This window comes from Hemicordylus capensis, chromosome 9 (genome assembly GCF_027244095.1).
Source record: "Hemicordylus capensis ecotype Gifberg chromosome 9, rHemCap1.1.pri, whole genome shotgun sequence".
NCBI classification, from domain to species: Eukaryota; Metazoa; Chordata; class Lepidosauria; order Squamata; family Cordylidae; genus Hemicordylus; species Hemicordylus capensis.
This window is the reverse complement of record NC_069665.1, coordinates 2,583,033-2,604,208: the sequence shown is the minus strand read 5'-3', so window position 1 is coordinate 2,604,208 and position 21,176 is coordinate 2,583,033. Positions and strand designations below refer to the sequence as shown.

General features: G+C 50.5%; 1 protein-coding gene across 1 annotated transcript in view; it reads left to right on the top strand.

Moving 5' to 3' along the window:
- The first annotated feature begins 14,457 nt into the window (after positions 1-14,457).
- The window catches only part of CHST8 (carbohydrate sulfotransferase 8), a 337,093-nt gene continuing 330,374 nt past the window's right edge, over positions 14,458-21,176 (top strand). Inside the window, exon 1 of the mRNA XM_053270560.1 lies at positions 14,458-14,731. The gene's annotated coding sequence lies outside the window, so the exon portion shown is untranslated. The remainder of the gene's footprint in view (positions 14,732-21,176) is intronic.

Below are 21,176 nucleotides of genomic sequence, written 5' to 3'. Positions count from 1 at the left end.
GAAGCAATAAAATAATAAACACTTCAAGAAAAGATAAGGGTTTGGACATCGCTTGAATGACCACGAGTTCGTTTCTCCTTCCGCATCTGAGTCAACATTTCCCAGTGAATTACACTCAGTTTTGAAAAGGACAAAATGAGCTTTAACATAATGAGAAAATGCCAATTAGAGGAAAGAAGAAAAAAGTAAGGGGAGATAGGGGAAAAAATTAAATGTGAAAAGAGGTGAGAAAAGGGCAACTTTTTGCACATGGGTGGGATTCTAATAAAATATTAATGTTCAGTTAGAGAGCCATTTGAGACTGAGTTGCCCAAATGCATTGGATTGTTCTGATTTATCCCTCCTGTAGTACATGAGCTGATCTTTAATGGACAAGTTTAAGAGACTTGCAACCCAGTTTTCATTTATAGGTACAAAAAGTGACCTTCCAGAACTATAAAGTAATATGCTTCACTTATAAGAGATTCTTTGATAATCCACAATTTGGCAGGTTTCAGAAATTTGCAGGCCTCAGGGAGGAATCCCAGTAGATGGTCATTAAATGTGGCTTCTGGCTTTACAGACACAACTGAATTGTTTCTGTCAATACACCATTCCAACAGGATTCAATAACGGCATTTCCATATGAACATAGGAACATAGGAAGCTGCCATATACTGAGTCAAGACCATTAGTCTATCTAGCTCAGTATTGTCTTCACAGACTGGCAGCAGCTTCTCCAAGTTGGCAGGCAGGAATCTCTCTCAGCCCTACCTGGAGATGCCGCCAGGGAGGGATCTTTGAACCTTCTGCTCTTCCCAGAGCAGCTGCATTCCCTAAGGGGAATATCCCACAGTGCTCACACAAAGAACATAGGTAGCTGCCATATACTGAGTCAGACCCTTGGTCCATCTAGCTCTGTATTGTCTTCACAGACTGGCAGCAGCTTCTCCAAGGTTGCAGGCAGGAGTCTCTCTCAGCCCTGTCTTGGAGAAGCCAGGGAAGGAACTTGAAACCTTCTGCTCTTCCCAGAGCGGCTCCATCCCCTGTGGAGAATATCTCACAGTGCTCACACATCTAGTCTCCCATTCATATGCAACCAGGGAAAACCCTGCTTAGCTAAGGGGACAAGTCATGCTTGCTATCGCAAGACCAGCTCTCCTCTGATATATACCAGAATAATGACACCTCCATCAGATATCATTTTTACAATGCCAACATCTAAACAGTTTGAGAGAAATCAATGAGTGAAAAATACATTTTTGTAAAAAGTGTATAAGCCCCGCTCAGAGGCCAACAGATGACCCAGCCAATGATTCAAGGACAGCCTTCCAGTGTAATTGTGTAATCACAGAATTTTAAACACAGATAACTCCTTCAACCACCCCTCATAGGACTTGCTTTCCAGACCCCTCACCATCTTGCTTGCCCTCTTCTGAACCCATTGTATGCTGAAGCTACTTAGCTCTTACATACTCCACATCGGCTCTGAGGCTATCTTAAAATGGGGTTATAGCCTTAAGAAGAAAACCTTTTAGTTTTTCAATTCAGTTCAAAGACTGCTATTCCAATCGGGGCCAGATTTCCAGAATATCCATAGTTTTATCGGCTTGCACTAAGGCTCTGCTGAATCAGGAAGAGCTCCGAGCACATGGGCAGGGCACTCAGCACATATACGCAGATGGGCAGAGTCCCCCTCTGTGTCTTTTCCCCATCAGAGGAAAGCACCGTTTCAGTTGTGGTCCTCCAGAGAAGCTCATCTGGTGCTGAGTGTGTCTGTGGCAGGTGAACACTTTGTTAATTTGCCCATCTCGTTTAGGGCCATTTAATCAGTTTGATATAACTTTAAATTTATCATTTTATCACTAGAGTCTTATCTGTCTTGCTGTGTCCTTGTTTTTGCTACGTAAACTGTAGTTCTGATGGATAGGTAAGCTGCTTTGGGAGCCTGAGCAATAAGTGTATTAAGGAACAAGTGAAGGCATTAATTAATTAATAGACCCATTGCACACCAGAGGAGTAGGAGTCACACAAATTCAGGATGTGCAGTTGAGAAGTGACACTGCAGATATTTCAATTTCTTTCAGACTTTCAATTTTTATTCCAAAAGAACTGATTTAAAAGTGTGTGTGTGTGTGTGTGTGTGTGTGTGTGTATGAGAGAGAGAGAGAGAGAGAGAGAGAGAGAGAGAGAGAGAGAGAGAGAGAAAGAGAGAGGCTTTATTATAGACTTTGATCAGTACAGAAACATAAAGGAAGGGATATAATGGCACACCCATGCAACAATATAGCAACAATATAGTTTTACGAATATACAATGACATTGTAAATTATTCCATTATGTTAGTCATTAGGTGTTGTCGTATATTCATTGCTATTAAACAGAACTTAGACACGCTGTAAGAAGCATTGGCTTGATGGTCTGACCAGAGAAATGAGTTAAATACTTCATCTTCTCTGCCTGGTATGTCCTTAATCGGCGCGGGGGGGGGAGGGGATTAACAACTCATACGAGTCCCTATAAAAGTTGCAATGTAATAAAACATGATCCACATCGTCTATGGCCTGTACATCACATGAGCAGTAGTGTTCAGAATAAGAAACCTTACCATATTTACCACACAGAACCACCGAGGAGAGAGAGAGAGAGAGAGCGTATGTGTTCCTGTGGGCTTCAAGCACACTGGAAAATATTGCATCTCTATCTGTATATTAATCAATTATTTACATTAGGCAGAAAATTGTTTCCCTGTTCTGTCTCCATAGTGTGTGTGTGAGCGAGAGGGGAGGGGAGGGCGGGAGAGAGAAGGGGGGACATATGGGGATAAGAAAATGATCTCAGCTACTCAAAATCATGACAGTCTGCATGGTGCACGGCAGAAGAGTTAGTGTAACTGCATTAGTACTAGCGGCCCTGCCGGGTAAGTAAGTAGAATTATCCCCATATTGCAGCCGAAGAACTGATGTTAAGAGAGAATGGCATGTTTAATAAGATTGTCTAGTGCATGGGTTCTAAACTTGGGTCCCCGGAGGTTGCTATTGTGACTGGGGATGATGGGAGTTGTAGTCCAGCAACATCCTGTGGGCACCCAAGTTTGAGAATCCCACCCTAACAAGTAGCAAGTACAGATTCCTTTCGGAAGCCTAGACCAGTGGCTACCTCTTCAGCACTTCTGCTTCTGAAATATCCTTCCCAAGGTGGAATTGGTTGTCCCTGCTGGTCCTTGGCCCGTGTTGACGCCCTTCCCACAGCCCCTCCCTCCTACTTTCCTTCATGGGAGCCCCACTGTGGTTCCTGGCAGACCAGGTTGTGCCTGGCAGCGTTTATATATGGGTGCAGCGGTTCTCAGCCTTGACTCCTCAGGCGTTGTGAGACTACTCAATTCCCATCATGGCCTTTGGCCATTGTGGTTGGGGAAGGATGATGGGAGTTGTAATCCAACAACATCTGGGGGCTCAAGGCTGAGGACCCCTAGTGGAAAATCAGGCAGCCAAATGAAATCATTCCTTTCCCACTAGATGTCTGCTTGAGAGGATATTCCGATTTCACAGATGCCTCTGGACACATGGTTGGAAGTTGGAAGGAACTCCTCTGTTTCTGTTTGCAGATGCTTTGTAAGGAGTGGGCTGGAGGTCATTAGCCCCTGCTAACTGGGCAAAGAGGCACCTTTTTAAAGTGGCGATTCTCTTTATTTAGCAGGGGGAGAGTAACTGGCCCTCTCCACCCCCAGCACATCATCCCTCCAGTGGCTGTTGCTGGTGTCTATCTTATGTTTCTTTTTAGAATGTGAGCCCTTTGGGGACAGGGAGCCATCTTATTTGTTTGTTGTTTCTCTTTGTAAACCGCCCTGAGCCATTTTTGGAAGGGCGGTATAGAAATTGAAATCCTCCTCCTCCTCCTCCTCCTCCTCCTCCTCCTCCTCCTCCTCCTCCTCATCATCAGTATTTCAAGCTCAGTTATCAAATTCAGAGGAATCTGAGACTTTCTGCCCCAGCTCTGCACGTTGGGGTTTTTAGACTCTATTTTGACACTTCTAGCCTCTCTCTATGCATTTCTGAGCACCCTCATATTTTATTAAGCATTCCATCCGACAGGTGTGCATTTTAATATGTATTAATTTTATGGAAAACGGAACCAGTTTTCTCCGTTGCTCCTCATTAAAACAAAGATTCACACTCCTTGGCTATTTGTGGGCTGCCAGCATGGTGTGAAGAGGATAATGGAAGGCACCATATGTTCTGTTCCGCCCCCTCCCCACCCCACTGCCTTTGCACAGTTTTCTAGAGGTGAATAAAGACACCCTTGCAAGATGAAACTCCCTGTCATTCATAAAAAGAAAAAGCTTGTGATCAGAATTAAGCCAGGGGTTCTCAAACTTTGGCCCCCAAATGGTATTGAACCACAACTCCCATCATCCCCAGCCAAAATGGCCGAAGTGGTTGGGGGTGATGGGAGTTGTAGTCCAACAGTATCTGGGGACTCAGGCTTGAGAACCCCAGACTTCATGCAAATCACGACTAAACCACCTCTCAGCCTTTATGAGCAAAAAGAAAGTGTTCATTTTCTTGCTCTCAAGATGTCAAAATGCTGGCACACACGTTTTGGTTTCCCACAGTATGGATGTCATTTCCTGTAAGCAGGTTGGGTGTGCATCATCCTACAAGGCACCTGCAGAAATCATTATTCTGGGGCATGGTGGGAGGAGATCTGTTAATTTTAGTTACAGCCAGCTCAATGGCTTGTCCCTCTGCAGTCTCTGTACCAGAAATTCCCAACCTGTGTCCCTCCAGATGTGGCTGAACTACAACTCCCATCACCCCCCGCTACAACTTAGTGGCTGAGGATGATGGGAGTTGTAGTCCAGCAACACCTGGAGTCCCATGGGTTGGGAACCCCTGCTCTAGACCATCGATACCTCCCTTCCTACATGGTGCTAAAGAGGAACCCCAACCGCCCAGGACCCTGGCTGGCAACTGGGGGGGTTTCCGGCATTATAGGAGGTGCTTCCAGCTGGCTGGCTCATGCCAGTCACCGTTCTCCTGCTTGCAGTCACGTGTGAAAGGGCAACATTCCTGCCACACCGCAGCCGACGTTAAGGCTGTTCATCAAATTGGGCCGGGGTCATCAGACCCAATGCCATGCAGGCCCTAGTGGACGATCCCTCATTGGACTGGATCTGAAGAAAATGGTGCCCAAGAGGGCCCAATCAGATTGGATTGCCCGGGTAAGAGCCCTGCCTGGCAGCCGGCTGGTGGCCTCCCTGTCTCTCTTCCAGTGCTGGAAAGCTGTTGATTTGTGGGCAGCAGCCGGCCACCAACTTTCAAAGGGCTGCTTTTCTTGCCCAAGAGCTGGACTCCATCATGTCCCAAGGAATGAAGAGAGGTCATGACACTGTGTCATTTCCCTGCTCACTGGGAGGGAAAGGGCCCCTCCCAGTAACTAGATTCCTGGGAAGAAAATGGCCACCCCTTTAACTGCATTAAAGGTAAAGTTGTGCCCTCGAGTCGGTATCAACTCCTGGTGCCCAGAGCCCTGTGGCTGTCTTTGGTAGAACCTAGGAGGGGTTGACTATGGCCTCCTCCCGATGATGCCTTTCAGCATCTTCCTATATCGCTGCTGCCCGATAGAGGTGTTTTCCATAGTCTGGGAAACAGACCAGCGGGGATTCGAACTGGTAGCCTATTGCTCCCTAGGCATGTTTCTTTTCTGGGAAGAAAATGGCCACCCCTGTAACTGGGGCTGCTGGCTCTGGCACCTCTAACCTTGGGCATCCTACTTCCTGACCCCTGCCCTGCAACGGAGGAATCCAGTCACAAGGGCAGGTCCTCCTGAGTCTGGTCACTGTTCTGGCTCAGGGCCCAAACCGACATGACGCAGATCTGTGAGGACTAGGGCCAGTCATGGTTTTCATTTTGATAACTGGGCCCTCCATCAGATTGCCCTGAAGACTGGGGAAGATGCACATGCTCCCATCAAAGCTGCTGTTAGCTCCACAGCGGGGGGTGGGGGTGGGGGTTTACATTGGGGAAAGGGTTAAGTGATATCTCCAGAGCTTCCTCAGTAAGAACAGCCCTGCTGGATCAGGCCCAAGGAGGCCCATCTAGCCCAGCATCCTGTTTCGCACACTGGCCCACCAGATGCCTCTGAGAAGCCCACAGGCAAGAGGTAGTGAGTGCATGCCCTCTCTCCTGCTGCTGTGGCTCCTCTGCCACTGGGATTCAGAGGCATCGTGCCTGAGGCTGAAAGTGGCCCACTGTCACCAGACTCTAGTAGCCACTGACAGACCTGTCCTCCTCCATGAATTTGTCCAAACCCCTTTTCAAGCCATCCAAGCTGGCGGCCATCACCACATCCCATGGCAAGGAATTCCATCCATAGATTAATTACAGGCTGTGTGAAAAAGTTCTTCCTCCTGTCGGTCCTAAATTCCGCGTCTTTCCGTTTCAGGGGGTGACCCCCCCCCCCCCTTCCAGTGTGGTGAGAGGCGGAGAGCAATCCCTCTCTGTAGTGTCCACCCTCTCCAATCCACGCATAAGTGTCTACATGCCTGGGAATGCGGGGCACTTACATAGGAAGCTGCTGCCCCCTCAGCCCTGCACCCCACACCCCGTAGCAGTCAACCGTGGGTGTGAGGACTGCAAGTGCGCGGGATTCTGCGGCCTCGGCCTCTGCGAAAGACGCGCAGCGCAAGCTGGGGATGGCTGCTGCGCGCAACTCCCGTCCGAGCGCGACGCAGCCTGAAAGCGCGGAGGGCGCCGCCGGTGGCCATGCTGGTCCTCATCCCGGTGCAAAGTTCCTTGCCGAGGCGGAGGCGCCCTGCTGAGTTCCGGCAGCCGCATCGTGGAGGCGAATGAAATGCAGACGCGGGCGGCAGCGGCAGCAGGCTGGCGAAGTCCCCAGGAAGCGAAGGAGGCCCCGATCTCCAAGCCCGGCTAATCACGGGGTGGGGGGCGCCGGAGCGAGCTGCTGAGGCTCTGCTGAGAAAGGGGCGTCTGTGGGCGCGCAGGGTTTGGCCTCAGCTGTGGGGAGGGTGGGGTCCTGGCCCCTCCAAGCTAGCCCTCCCTCCAAGGCCCGCCGCAGGGATCTCCCACGAAGCAGGGACGCCGGCCGTTCCAGCTGCTCGGACGGCTCCTCCCCCCCCAGGAACAGCTGCCGCCTTCTGCTGAGTCAGGCGGCCCCCCCTTGGTCCAGTTTGCTCAGCATGGTCTGCACAGACTGGCAGCCTCTCTCTCCCAGCCCCACCTGGAGATGCTGCCAGGGACTGAAGCCTTCTGCATGCAAACGAGCCCGTCCATGTTCCTTTCCAGGCGAGGTGATTTTGGAGCCTGGACCACAAGGCCCTTGGAGGCCCCTCCCACACCCCGCCGCCCATTAAGCATCATCATGCTCCCCCAGGTGTCCACACCACCCGGGACAGGCTAAAGAGGATTTGGGAGCGCCAGGGGCTGTGGAGGCCCTGGACTCCCCGAAGTCCAGGGGTGAGAGCACCTCTGCCTCCAGGACCTTTTCAGAGAGCTCCTGGGGGTTGACCCTCTCAGCAAGACAGGAGTTGCATAGAAGGGAATAGTCCGCCTGGTGTAGCTTTGCTCACCACTAAAGCACTGTGATGGGGGAAAGTCACATTTTTATGTGTGTGTGGGGGGGGGAACCCCATACAACAATTTATGGAGGATATACTAAGACCGCGGAGACAGACAATCCTCATTCAGCCATGAAGCTCAGTGGGTGACTCTGGGCCAGTCATATATCTCTCGGCCTAACCTACCTCACAGGGTTGTTGTGAGGATAAACATAACCATGTATGCTGCTCTGGGCTCCTTGGAGGAAGAGTGGGATAGAAATGTAAAATAAATAAAAAATGAAAAATATATCTAGCTAAGGCAGAGTGCTGGTCTTGATGGACCTTTCTCCAGTTAGGCAAGGAAGTGCTTCTGGAGTACTGCCTCTTGCTTTGGACTTTGGGTGGGACACACTTATTTATTTATTTGTTTGTTTTACATATTTTATACCTCCCAAAATCCATGTCTCTGGGCAGTCCACTACAAAACAAAAGCAACATTAAAACATTAGTTAAAAACAAAAACAAGAAATTTAAAAAATGACAATTTAAAAATGTTAAAACAATATTCTAAAACAACATTAAAAACAATCAAAACAGTATCAGTTAAACGCCTGGGCGAACAGGTGCGTCTTTAAAGACTTTTTAGAAATGGTCAGAGATGGGGAGGCTCTGATTTCACTCGGGAGCGCATGCCAAAGCCTCGGGGGCAGCAGCGGAGAAGGCCCCTCCCTGAGTGGCCACCAGACCAGCCGGTGGCAACTGCAGACGGACCTCTCCTGATGATCTCAGTGGGCGGTGGGGTTCATGACGAAGAAGACGTTCTCTTAACTTGTAGAAAAGGGACCTGTGGACCCTCTTTTGCTGCAGTAGTCATGAAGAGGCTAGCTGCTGCTGTTGTTTTTTTAACGGTGCCTTGCAAGCAAGGGAACATAGCACCACTGTGGCTGGGAATGATGGGAGTTGTAACCCAACATAAGCACCTGGACCCATAGGTGGGAACCCTTCAGTCAGTGGCAGGGGGTGATGGGAGTTGTAGTCCAATGATCTACGGGATCACTTTCCCTGCACTGACCTAAAATGGGAGAGGGGGTCACTGTTCCCTCTAAGGCGTGCGCATGTGTGTGCGCTCCCACATTTTTGGATGTCTGCTCAGTTCATTTTAGATCCCGCTCAGGAAGGCTGCACTCTGAATGCTGAATGCCCATGGTGCGCGCACACTGCCTTGATGCTGCCGCCCAGAACAAAACTCATTCTGCAAGCGGATGAAAAAAATTAGAACACTGGAGGGGATCCATTAAGGGCACTTGTCTCTGCCTGCATCTCTGCATTTTTATTTATTTATTGTTAAATTTGTATACCGCCTTTCATTAAAACAACACCCACCCACCCCAAAAAACAGAGCAGAGTAGGCATAAGAGAGTCTCATTTGCCTCAGCCCATATGGTCTGGGAGGGAGTAACTCCCACTCAGCTCTGAAGAGGCTGGCTAATCCTGCTCGTGTTAGGGAGGGTGGGTGAGTGCCATGCTTTTCAAACTGGTCATCCTGGTGGGGTGAGCCTCACACTGATATGGCCACCCACACCCAGCTCCCATTGGCCAGTGCAGATGCCGTCATGCAACTGGTGATTGGGGCCCTTCTTGCGTCTCACCAGCCTGCCCACAAACTAGCTCCCTCTCAGCCAGTCACTGGGCAGGCACTGTTCTGTAGCACAGGTCCAACCTTGGACCACTCAACCCCCATTCCTGACACACCGGTTTGGTTGTGGGAACTGACCTCCAGTGTTATCTGCAAAATGAATTGCAGGGCAGGGACCAAAAGCATGGCAAAGCAGCCTCCAATAATCCACTTCTGTGCCACAGTCAGAATAATCCACCAGCTTTGCTCTGCGCCGTGATGTGTGCCAGGAATTGATCCTAGCAAGCGCATATTTCACTGTGTGAGGCCTTGTATTAAACATGAGACATGAATCAAAGTCTCCTTTAAACAAACATATTTACTTTATGGCACGTCCTCTTAAAGCAGCTCCTGCAGGAAAACTGATGGAAACCCTCTATAATATGAAGACCCGTTAGAGGAGACAGGTCTATTGCTCTGGGGAGGCCACAATGGCCACAAAGTCCGTGAACGGGGCACGGCAAAGTGATGAGCCCATCCTGTCTGGAAAAGCCTTGCTGCTCACACCCATCGCAGTGATGTAGTCGCCAATTCAGAAGGGCAGGCACTCTCCATGACAGCCATGCCAACCCCACTGGCCACCCCACCCCACTTAGATATATGAAATTTTTTGCGGGCTGGGGGGGAGTTTCTCTTACAAGATGTCAAGGAACATGTAACCAGGGATTCTCAACGTTGGGTCCCCAGATGTTCAACCCCCATAATCCCCAACCAAAGACCACTGGGGCTGGGGATTATGGGAGCTGAAGTCCAATAACATCTGGGGACCCAAAGTTGAGAATCCCTGATAGGCTGTAGGAGATGTACTAAGACGGATGACAGAGAATGCCCACTGAAATGCACTGGCTCCTTCCCAATGGTAGGGCCAGGCCCTGAGCACCACCAAGCTGGCTCCCCTCTGCAGAGCAGAGCCCCATCCTGGGTTCTGTTTCTTGGTCATGCTAGTGTGTGACCAAGTAGTGTCACTTTTTATGCTATAGGGGAAGGTGCTGAAAGGCATCATCATCTCACACTGCACGGGAGGAGGCAATGGTCAACCCCTCCTGTATTCTACCAAGGACAACCCCAGGGCTCTGTGGGCACCAGGAGTCAACACCGACTCGAGGGCACAACTTTACCTTTACCTTACAACACTCCGGGGCGTAGCTAGGGGAGAGGGGGCCTGTGTTGAGTGAAGGAGATAATGAAGAAAACAGGGAGGGGTGGAGATGGGGGGTGAGTTATTTGAACCCACCCACTCAATTATAGCCGCACCCCTGGCAGCATTGTGATGAGGGTTATGACGCTTATGACTGAGACAATGTGTGGGAAGTGAGGCTCTTAACGAGTGCCTAATTTCCACTGCTCAACTCCCTTTGCCTTCCTGGGCTTGCAAGATTTTAGACTTTTGCTGCTGCTTGCAGTATTGAACTGCTTGATGGTGTTTTAATGGTTGGGCATTGTAATCCACTCCGGATATACGGTCATCCCTTGCCAATGGCGGTTTTCCCAATCATGGTTTGAGTATCAGCGACTGGGAAATTGTGACCAGTCCCGCCAACCACAACCCGAGTACCTGCGGTTTGGTGAGATATTTTAGTGATTTGTGGGGTGGGATTCTGCAGTGGGGGTGGGTGGGTTCAGTGGTTCAATCTGCTCATTCCTCTTGCTGACCCTGCCAACTCCTTGCAATTTAAAGTGACTTTGGTTTTGGGGGGTTCAAAAGTGCCTTCAAGTGATTTTTGGTAGTTCAAAATTTTCCAGAGGTTCAATTTGCTCACTCCTCTTGCTTATTCTTGGTAATTTTAAGGGATGATTTTTGGCATTTGTGTGTGTGTGTGTTTTCTTTGATTTTTCAGTCTTTTTGTGACTGCATTTCCCCATACCTCCTATTTCCCATTGGTATCAACTGCTCACCAACGGCAAATTTGCCAATGGCGAGGTTTTGCCAGAACAGAATGCTGAGGGATGACTATTATATTTTAGCAGAAAAGTCTAGAAAGTATTTTAAATCAAGTCAGTAGACCAGAGTTTTGTGTGGTGGGAATAACTTCTGAACATCATAGGCCAGCAGCAATGTGTTCTTCTTGCAAGGCTGCTCTTTGCTTCAGTGAGACTTGGTGAGAAAAAATCTGTAGGAAAATAGGAAGCTGCCTTCTGCTGAGTCTGACCCTTGGTCCAGCTAGTTCAGTATTGCCTACACTGACTGGCAGCGGCTCTCCAAGGTTACAGGCAGGAGTCTCTCCTAGCCCTACCTGGAGATGCTGTCAGGGAGGGAACCTGGGACCTTCTGGATGCCCAGCAGATGCTTTTCCACTGAGCTGTGGTCCCATTCCCACAGCCCCAACCTTCCAGGTGGCTTGTGGATCATGATGGGCTAGGAGATCCTGTCTGCTTCCCATTCTGTTCTATTTAAGGACACTCCCCACTTACTGCCTGAAGTGACTGACTTCCTTCACCACCTGGCAGAGTGCACCTAGTTTTCTTCCAAGTTATCCACGCAAGTCTAGCTGAGACCATCCTGACCTTCTGGCCTGGAAGAAACCCCAAAGTGTGGGAAAGCCACTTTGCACATGGTCATGGGCAGCCTCAGTCTCCATTTCACATGACCCAAGACTGAGAAGTGCCCAAACCATCATGACACAGGTTTTGACTTGAGTGCTCTCAAAGTGGCAAAAGCAATATCATCTTGCAGTAGTGGTGAAAGTACCCCACAGAAGAGCACAAACTTTAGCAACAGTGTGGTAAGTCACTGGTATAAGCTGCCACAGCTGCCACCGTCCTTGTCTCTAAACACGTGGAGAGGGAATAAGCAGCAGCTGGTCCATGAATTCTGCACATGCCCAGAGGCACGCCCACCCACTAATTCAGTAACCAAATCCCAGGCCAAAAACCAAGTCCCTGGCAAGCGGCCGTTTTGTTCCATCTTTGGGGCTGAGGTTTCATGGGCAGGAACTGGGCAAAGTTAAAGGAAGGAAGGCCTCTGTGACCACACTTCTGCCTGCAGATCTGCCCATCCCTGCTGCTGCTGCTGCCAGTTGTGTGTGTCCCTCTGCACTGCAATTGTGCATGAGAAACAAAACACAGTGGCTTGGAGATAAACAGAAAAGAAACTCTTCTGACAGGCGCTCTCTTTGCCAATTGGCTTCCCAGACCCTCCTGGGCAAAGCTGCCTGCCCCCCCCCCCGTCCCCGCTCCAGGTCACCCCCGCAGCACACACCAGGGTGGGCTCCTTTTCATTATGTCCCCCTCCCCCCCTTTCCTGCCAGCCACACTTTGCCAGCAGCCTTTGGGCGATTCTTCCCAAGTGCCCCCTCTGGGGGACGAAACCTGGGCTGCTCAGTTCCATAACAATAAATCAAAATTTCGTTAACTGTTAAAGTAGGAGTCGGAATTGCAAAGGAGAGTTATCTCTGGAATAAAGTACAACCAGTTCAATGAGGTTTTCTGCTGCTAGCGAGGACATATTTTTCTGCCCAGGTAACCAGAAACAAACTGCAAATCCACCACCTGGGATCTCCTTTCTGGGGATTGTAAAAGGCTTCTTTTGTGTCAATGCATTCTGGGTTCTTCTCTGTGTGCATGTGTGTGTGTGTGTGTGTGTGTGTGTGTACACACACCCACACCCACCCCTCCTCCCATCAAAATTAATTTCCTCGACGGGCAATGAATAATTCAGCAGTTTGTTATATACTGTGTCGTAGAGGGGAATGCTACATCGAAAAAGCATTTCAGATTCTTTAATGTATTTTTATAAGCAGCCCCTTTTGATCAAAATTAATTTACTGTACTTGCTTCATGATACATAAAAACAGTTCCAGCTAGTTTAATATTTTGGTGATAAATAACCACCCCCACCCCCTTTTTGATGAAAATTCATTAATTTCCCTCTCCAGCCAGTCCGCTATATTTACCTATAGATCGTGAGATGTATCTGAGATGCGGAGCTATGTAAATCATTGACGCTATCTAGACAAGGTGATATTTCTGTCCCATGCATTGCTCCTCCAAGATGGCATACACAGCCTTGATTCCTGACAGCAAAGCCTGCTCTTGGCCAGGTGAGGCTGAGCTGGTCTTGTGGAAGCCAAACGTGGCTCGCCCCACTTGCTAAGCAGGGCCCACCTTGGTTTGCATTTGGATGGGTGACTAGATGCGAGCGTTAGGATTGGATTCCCCTTCGGGGGTCGGGGTGGGGGGGGTGGCATTGCTCAGGGGAAGAGCAGCTTCATGGATCAAGCCCTGGCTGCATCTCCAGGAAAGACTGGGAGGGAGCGAGAGCGACTCCAGTCTGAAAGCTGGAGAAGCTGTGCACGTATAGACAGGACGGGCTAAGAATGGTCTGACTCGGGATCAGGCAGTTTCCTTCTAGAGGCACTGAGCTGACCCAGGGTGAGTGAGGGCTGGACTCCCCAGTTGGCCTCCTTGCGCGCGCCCCCCCCACACTGACCACTACGCCTTGCGGATCATGGCCACTGTCGCCCCTCCTCTCCCCTCCCCGCTCCAGCTTCTCCTTCCACAGCTGTGGCGACGGCCCCCCCAGCCCGCCCCGCGACACACAGCGGAGTCCACCAGCTCCTTTGAGCGGGCGGCAGCTCCCTCTTCTCCCCGTCGTCCGGAAATCAGTTTTTCTTTCTGCCACCAGCAACTTGCTGGGAACTTTGGTGTCGGCGCAGGTGTGTGAGTGTGTGTGCGCGCGCGCGCAAAACTTTAGGAGAGGAGGAAGGGGAATTGACGCCCCCGGAGTCCCCCCCCTCCACGCTCCCCAAAGCCGCGTCTGCGAAGGCACAGCTGGCAGGAAGGTCGGTCCAGTCCCGCGGGCGGGGAGGGGGGGACGACGGCGACGCAGAGCGCGCGGCTGCGTCGGGCCCAGGTGCGGCTTTGGCGCGCACCTGCTCCTGGCCTGCCTCCCCAGCTGCTGGACTCTATTCGCAGGCGACAGCGGCGGAGCACGAGCCGGCCTGCAGGGGCTCCCGGAGCGCTCCCCACCCCCCCGCCCCGCACACACGAGGAGACGCGAGGCGACCCCTCCCGCCTGGTCCCGGAGGAGGGCGGCGGCGGCGGCTGCTGGCCCGGGTGGGGGTCGCGTCGTCGCGCCCTCCCCAGTGGGTTGGCAGCCTGCCTGCCATGATGTTGCTATGGCGGAGGAGGAGGAGGAGGAGGAGGGAAGGCGGCCAAGAAGCCGAGGAGGAGGAGGAGGAGGAGGCTGACTCGCCTCGGCTCTGCCCTGCAGGCGGGGTGGCTGGCTGGCTGGCGGGCGGGCGGGCGGGGGAGCATCACTTCGCCGCGAGCCGAGGAGGAGGAGGAGGAGGAGACGGGGCGGGCGCGGCGGCGGCGGCAGCCCAGCCCAGCCCAGCCCGGCTCCATGCGTGCCCGGCTCTTCCGCGCAGACACTTTCCCCACTCGCAGCTCTCCTGGCTGGGAAGGAGGCGGCGGCGGCAGCAGCGAGGAGGAGGAGGAGGAGGAGGACACGCCGGGCGGAGATGCGCCGCTGAGAGCGCCGGGCTTGCGCCGGTGGCGGGGCGCGCGGCTGCCAGGTCAGTGCCGGCTCGGGCTGCTGCTGGGGCTCGGCGCGGGTTCCTCGTCCCGCGGAGCGGGGCACGCGGGGCGCGGGGAGGCGGCCTCCTCGCAAAGGGCGCCCAGCCCGGGCAACTCCGGCTGGGACTTGCGCGCGAGGGGCTCGCCGCATCGCGCTCTAGGTCGGGCTGCCACTGCCAGCCTGTGCGCAACAGCCGAGGCGAGGGCAGGGCGCTCTGCACGCGCCCAGAAGCTGCCTGGCGACTCTGCCTTAAGACTGCGGTGCTGCTCGTCTGCCCCCCGCCCCCGGGAAGGAGCGCGCCCGGCTTTCGGTCCGGCCCCCTCCCCAGACTCCGGCTGGCAACTTTTTGCCCGATGGCGGAATCCCGCCAAGGGGGCGCAGCGCGCGGTGGGGACGGGGCCGCGTTCTGCTCCCCTTCGCGCCCCCCCCCAACATGCATGCGAGTGCCCGAAGTTCTCGGGGAAGAAGCTGACGGGGCTGCGCGCGCGTCTCGGGGGCTGGCAGGAGAGTTGGCAAAGGCGACTCGACGGCGGGCAAAGGAGCGAAGAGCGAGCGAGCGAGCGCTGGACGGGCACCCGGCGGCAAGCCCCGGCTCAGGCAGGGCTTCGTGGGCTTCTCCCAGTGCGGCTCACCGAGCTTCCCTAGGAATGTCCAGAGCCTCTAGCCCAGGAGGGCGCCACCCTGGGGGTGTGTGGGGGGCGCTGAGGGGTGGGCACCTGAGAGCAAGGGTGACTTCAAGGGAAGCGGGGCGCGCCCCCGAATATCCCCCAGCCCGCCAGGTTTCAGCCACAATAATCAAGCTCTTCTATCTAGCAGGGATTCTCCGACTTGGTCCCCCAGAGGACTACAACTCCCATCCCAAGTACAAATGGACCATGGCAGTTGTAGTCCAACAGCTTCTGGGGACCTCAACTGGGGACCTCCTACCAAATGTGGTGAATATCTATATACCGCTTTTCAGCAAATATTTCCCAATATTTTATTTTACATAGATAAAATATTTTACATAGATAAAATAAAAAAAATATTTATTTTACATAGATAAAAATAAGGCGGCTCTCTGTCCCCAAAGGGCTCACAATCTAAAAAAGAAACCAGCCACAGCCACTGGAGGGATGCTGTGCTGGGGATGGAGAGGGCCAGTTGCTCTCCCCCTGCTCAATAAAGAGAATCGCCCCTTTGAAAAGGTGCCTCTTGGCTCAGTTTGTTAGTAGGGGAGGCGACCGTATAATACTGCTTCCCAATTAACAGTCTTTGCCACTTCTCCCAAACTCCTTTTCCCCCCTGAAGGTGTCCCTCCTGACAATCTGGGGGAGCTTGGAGGTCTGGCTGTGTCAAAGGTCCTGTGGCAAAGTGTGTGTCCCTAGGTCAGAACTGGAGTCTCTCTTTTTCCCAGTTGAGAAAGTCTAGCATAATGATCAAAGTGGGACTTGCCATGGGATTTCTGTCTGACTGAGGAACCTACATCCAGTGGTGGGTTAACAGAGAGGCAGAGCAGGCATCGCGGCAAAATTTGAGGAGCAGAAAATTTGGGGGGCCCCCCTCAAGTTTTGCTGCCCCTTTTTGTGAGCAGCGGCAGCTGCAGCTAGGGTGGAGTGCCCAAGGAGAAAGTCCCCCCCCCTTACCTTATATTTTTAAAGTCAATTCAGAATTGGAGTCAATTCAAGTTGTAATGCTTACCACAGCCCTGTGAGGAAGACTCATTATCTCCATACTGCAGGTTGGTGGAGGGGATGCCATGGGAAACTGGCTTGCTGAAGGCTCCCTAGTGAGTTGCTGACAGAAGTGAGGGTCACACTGGGGGCTTCTTCTGGCTGCAAGCGAGCGGAGACAGGGGAACGCATGTTTTCCCAGACGTGGTTCCCATGGAGTACAGCTGGATTTACTTCTAGTTTAGGATTGCAGACTGAGTTGGAACTAGTTGATGGTGGAGTTGTCCTGCTGGGCGTAGAAAAGTGCCTTCCTGCAGGAGTGCTTTTATGGTCAAACACCACCACCACCACCCCAATTTAAATGGGGGAAAGCTCTTGTTAAAGAGCTTGTTAATCTCTTGTTGAAGAGTTTGTTAAGCTCTGCATTGTGGCCATTCAGCAGCTTGGAAGATCTGTAGGACTTTCTTCCCCTCCCCACTGGCACCCGTGTATGCACACGTGCGCCCGCATGCCCTGGTTGCTCATTACCTGCTCATAACCATTCTGAATAAGGTGCTGCACTGCAACTGGTGTGTGGGGTGGGTAGGGGTGGGGGAGCCCTTTCTCAATGCACATTAACATGCAGTCATGCAACATTTCAAAAAGAGTCTGGCTTTCCAGCACATGGCTCCCCCCCAGATTGGCAGGTCTGAACTTGAACACAGTCTGTGGGGGAGCTGTCTTGCACCAGCCCCATGGAGGAGGAAGGGGAGGTGTGCAAGAGCCTACGAGGGGCTGGCACAAGGCAGCACTCCCCATGTGAATGAAGTTGACACTCCTGTCAAACTAACTCCCCATCCTTCTCTGGATGCTGGGCTCCGGCCTCCCTAACTCTGGGAGCAGAGCTTTTCACCACAACTTTGGGCCACGAGCCTAAGAACATCATCAAGGTTTGCAACCGATTTCAATTGCAGTTACCCCTGCTAACTGAGCAAAGAGACACCTTTTAAAGTGGTGATTCTCTTGTATTTCGCAAGGGGGAGAGCAACTGATTACATGATTGTTTTATTGCTGCTTCTGTGTGCTTTTATCCATGTAGAGTTTTCTGTGTTTGTATATTATATATTTTAATATCAGATTTGTTTTTATATTTTTAGCTAAATACTTTTGACTCATTTTTATTATATGTGTTTTAACTTTTGTAAACCGCCTTGGGATTGTCTTTAATGAAAGGTGGTATATAAACCTAACAATAAATAAATAAATAAATAAATAAATAAATAAAACTGTCCTTATCCAACCCTCCAGTGGCTGTTGGTGGAGGGCATGAATAAAGCCATCCAGCCTGGCATAAACACTTGCCTTATTTTTTCTTTTTAGATTGTGAGCCCTTTGGGGACAGGGGGCCATTTTATTTATGTATTTATTTTTTTAAAAAAAATGTAAACCGTTTTGAGAACTTTCGTTGAAGAGTGGCATATAAATATTCAGAATAGTAGGTTGATCTCCCACCCCCGGTGAGGAAAAGCTTCTCTGGAGAGGGTGGTTTGGAGTTGAGAAATATCTGAAGGGGGAAAGGGTCTCATCAGCCTCACTACTGGGCTTCAAATCATTTCCTCCAAGCTCCCCCCCCCCCCGTCGCACTGTGAGACTCCTAACAGTGACTTGGGGGGGTGATTTGGAGCAGAAAAGAAGTGGGTGAAAAATAGGTCCAGCACAGCAGCACCCCTCCCCTCCCCCCCATGCTTTGCCACTTCAAACATCTTTGGACATTTAACAGAGGGGACCTCCCCTCCCCCTTGGCATACCGGACTCTGGTTGAACAGACTGAGGCCAGCGAGGTTTCCCATCAGAAGTTCAACGATCTTCGGTAGCCCCCCACCTTAAAGAACAATGTAGCATAATAATTGTTAGGAGATCTGGCTGCACTTAATAAGCAGGGTGGGGTTTTGTTTTGTTTTGGTTTTTTGCAGAAAGTGTGTCCCGGCTTTCCTGCATCCTGTTAAGTGCAACCAAATAAGGGAAAGAAAGCTCTCTTGTAGCACAGGCTTTCATAGAGAAGAGGCAAGCCTCTTTCTGTGATGAACCAAGTGGCATTATTTTTAAAGCAAATCTATTGTATGCTTTAAAGCATGTAGCTGCTGACCCCAGATTCCAAGGTGTTTTTCCTCCTTGGAACATTTGCACATGATCCAGAGCTGATGATGGAATGTTGAGTGAGGTGGATTGATACTGAAGAGTTGAGATCACTTTATTTGAGAGATCTTGAGGGAAAGATTCTGTGTTTATGTTCCGAGTTGGTTGAATGCTTCTTAATATGTCTGAGCTCAAGGAGGACGAGTTTAAATTTGGGGTGTTTTCCTGTTTTGTGTTTGGCTCCCTGTGCTTGCCTTACTCATTTGGATCTCATCCTGCTTAGTCACTTGGTGACATTTTCACATGTGAGCCTTAAACTGGCATTTCCTTAGCTTGGTCTCCCATGTGAATATAAATGTGCACTTGAGTTGTTGTGTGTGATTGAGTCCTCTTTTGCATTTCGTCCTGCCTGAGCAACATTTGCACAAAGAAACAGCGGGAAAACTCAGTTGCCTTTTAGTTTGTATGAATAGAGCCACGTAGCCTGATCCTATACACACTTGCTCAGATGCAAGACCCAAGGAGTTTAATGGCGCTTACTCCCAAGTAAGTGACATAAGATTGCAGCTGTGGAGCATGACCTTAATGCTTTGAAAATATTATAGCTTTGGAGTCAGCTCCTTTGAAATTGATCAGACTTCCAAGTAAACATACATAAAAAGGTGAAGTGTGCTGTTGAGTCGGCGTCGACTCCTGGAGCCCCAGAGCCCTGTGGTTGTCTTTGGCAGAATACAGGAGGGGTTTCCCATGGCCTCCTCCCATGCAGTATGAGATGATGCCTTTCAGCATCTTCCTATATTGCTGCTGCCTGATAGAGGTGTTTCCCATAGTCTGGGAAACAAACATACCAGTGGGGTTTCGAACCGGCAACCTCTGGCTTGCTAGTCAAGTCATTTCCCTGCTGCGTCATTAGGTGGATAAAGTAAAGTGTGCCGTCGAGTCGGTGTCAACTCCTGGCGCCCACAGAGCCCTGTGGTTTTCTATGGTAGAATACAGGAGGGGTTGACCATTGCCTCCTCCTGCGCAGTATGAGATGATGCCTTTCCGCATCTTCCTATATTGCTGCATACCAGTGGGGATTCGAACCAGCAACCTCTTGCTCCCTAGGCAAGTTACTTCCCCACTGCACCATTAGGTGGCTCAATGGGATTATTTGAACACTATTGTGTGTTGGATTGCAACCTTCATTTTACAGAGACAAGAGAGCTGGACTTATTCTATACTGACTTGTTTGGATGTGACTTCTTTTGTTTTTGGTAGATGACACTAATGCAGGGGTTCTCAAACTTGGGTCCCCCAATGTTTTTGGGTCTCACCTCCCATAACCCCCTGGGAACATCGGGGGATCCAAGTTTGAGAACCCATTCCTTAATGGATCCATGTGAAATCTCTGCTTAAAAAATACTTTATTGAAGCAAGTCCATAAAATCCAGCCCAGAGCACTCATAACACTGTGTGCATGCTGCAAAAACACAAAGGATATTAGAGATATTCAGTTTGCAACTTGAAAATGCCACATTCCTCTTTCTGTTTAATTTGCAATATAATCCATAATTCCTTATATTTCTTCAGTTCATTTATTGCCAGCTCAGTAACCTGCACGAGCTCTGCACGAACCTCCAGAGTACTTGAATCTTTCCATGCCTGCAACCCCACATTTTCATTGCAACGAATGATGTTCACTCAGTGAAGCTTCACTGGAAACTCATTGGAGAGCCTTCATCTGAAAACTCTGCTAAGATTATTTCCTTAAATATTAATTCATAGTTTAATACTACTATAACCCTAATATGGTCACGAACTTCTTTCCTGCATGTTGTATTCTATCTAGTAACCTTTTGTGTTTTGTTGTTTGGAGGTTTGTCCCAGTGGGGATCCTGTAGAGAGAGGGGGTGGGGTAGTGTTCGGAAGAAAAGGGAAGGAAAGGAGGAGGAGGAGAAAAATGGAGTTGTTTTTGAATAAAGCTTAGTTAAACATACATAAGATTGCTTTGTGTTTATGAGAGGAGCAGCTATAAAACACTGCCCTGATCTGGAATTGCCATAATAGTATTTGGGTATAATGGGGGTTAGACTAGATGACCTTTAGGTATAATGCCACCTCTGCCTATCCTAGAAAAGCTGATTTCTTCTTTAGTTTCTCCCTAGACCTGATTCTGAATGTGTCCTGAATATTGATCAACATCTGTACTTTACATTTTCTGCTGCTTCCCTGGGAGATGTTGGAAATTTGGGCTGCCCAAAAGAGTAGCGAGTGGATGTGCCAAATGTGTAAGGAAGCAGCACTGGAAAAGTGAACTTCTGTTGGGTGTTTGCTGTCTCTAGGGGAGGAACTACGGATGGCGTGTTGCTCTGGGATTCCTTCTCTCTTTTCTCTTTTTGGAGATTTTTTGGTCCTTTGCACAATGCAGCCTCTGAGTCTGCAGTTTGACGTTGGAGACCGGTAAGATGGGGCGGACGAAAGGACTTTTTAACCAGTGCTTCCTGTAAGAGGGATTCCCAGATGTGAATCCTGACTACAATTCCCAGCATCCCCAGCTGCACTGTCCTTTGGCTGGGGATGATGGGAGCTGTAGTCAACAATGTCTGGGAATCCTTGTTACAGGGAACACCGTTCTTAACCCTTTTCACTTCCTCAAGCTGCTTGCCTCCTATATTTTTCCGAGTAGGGGGTGAA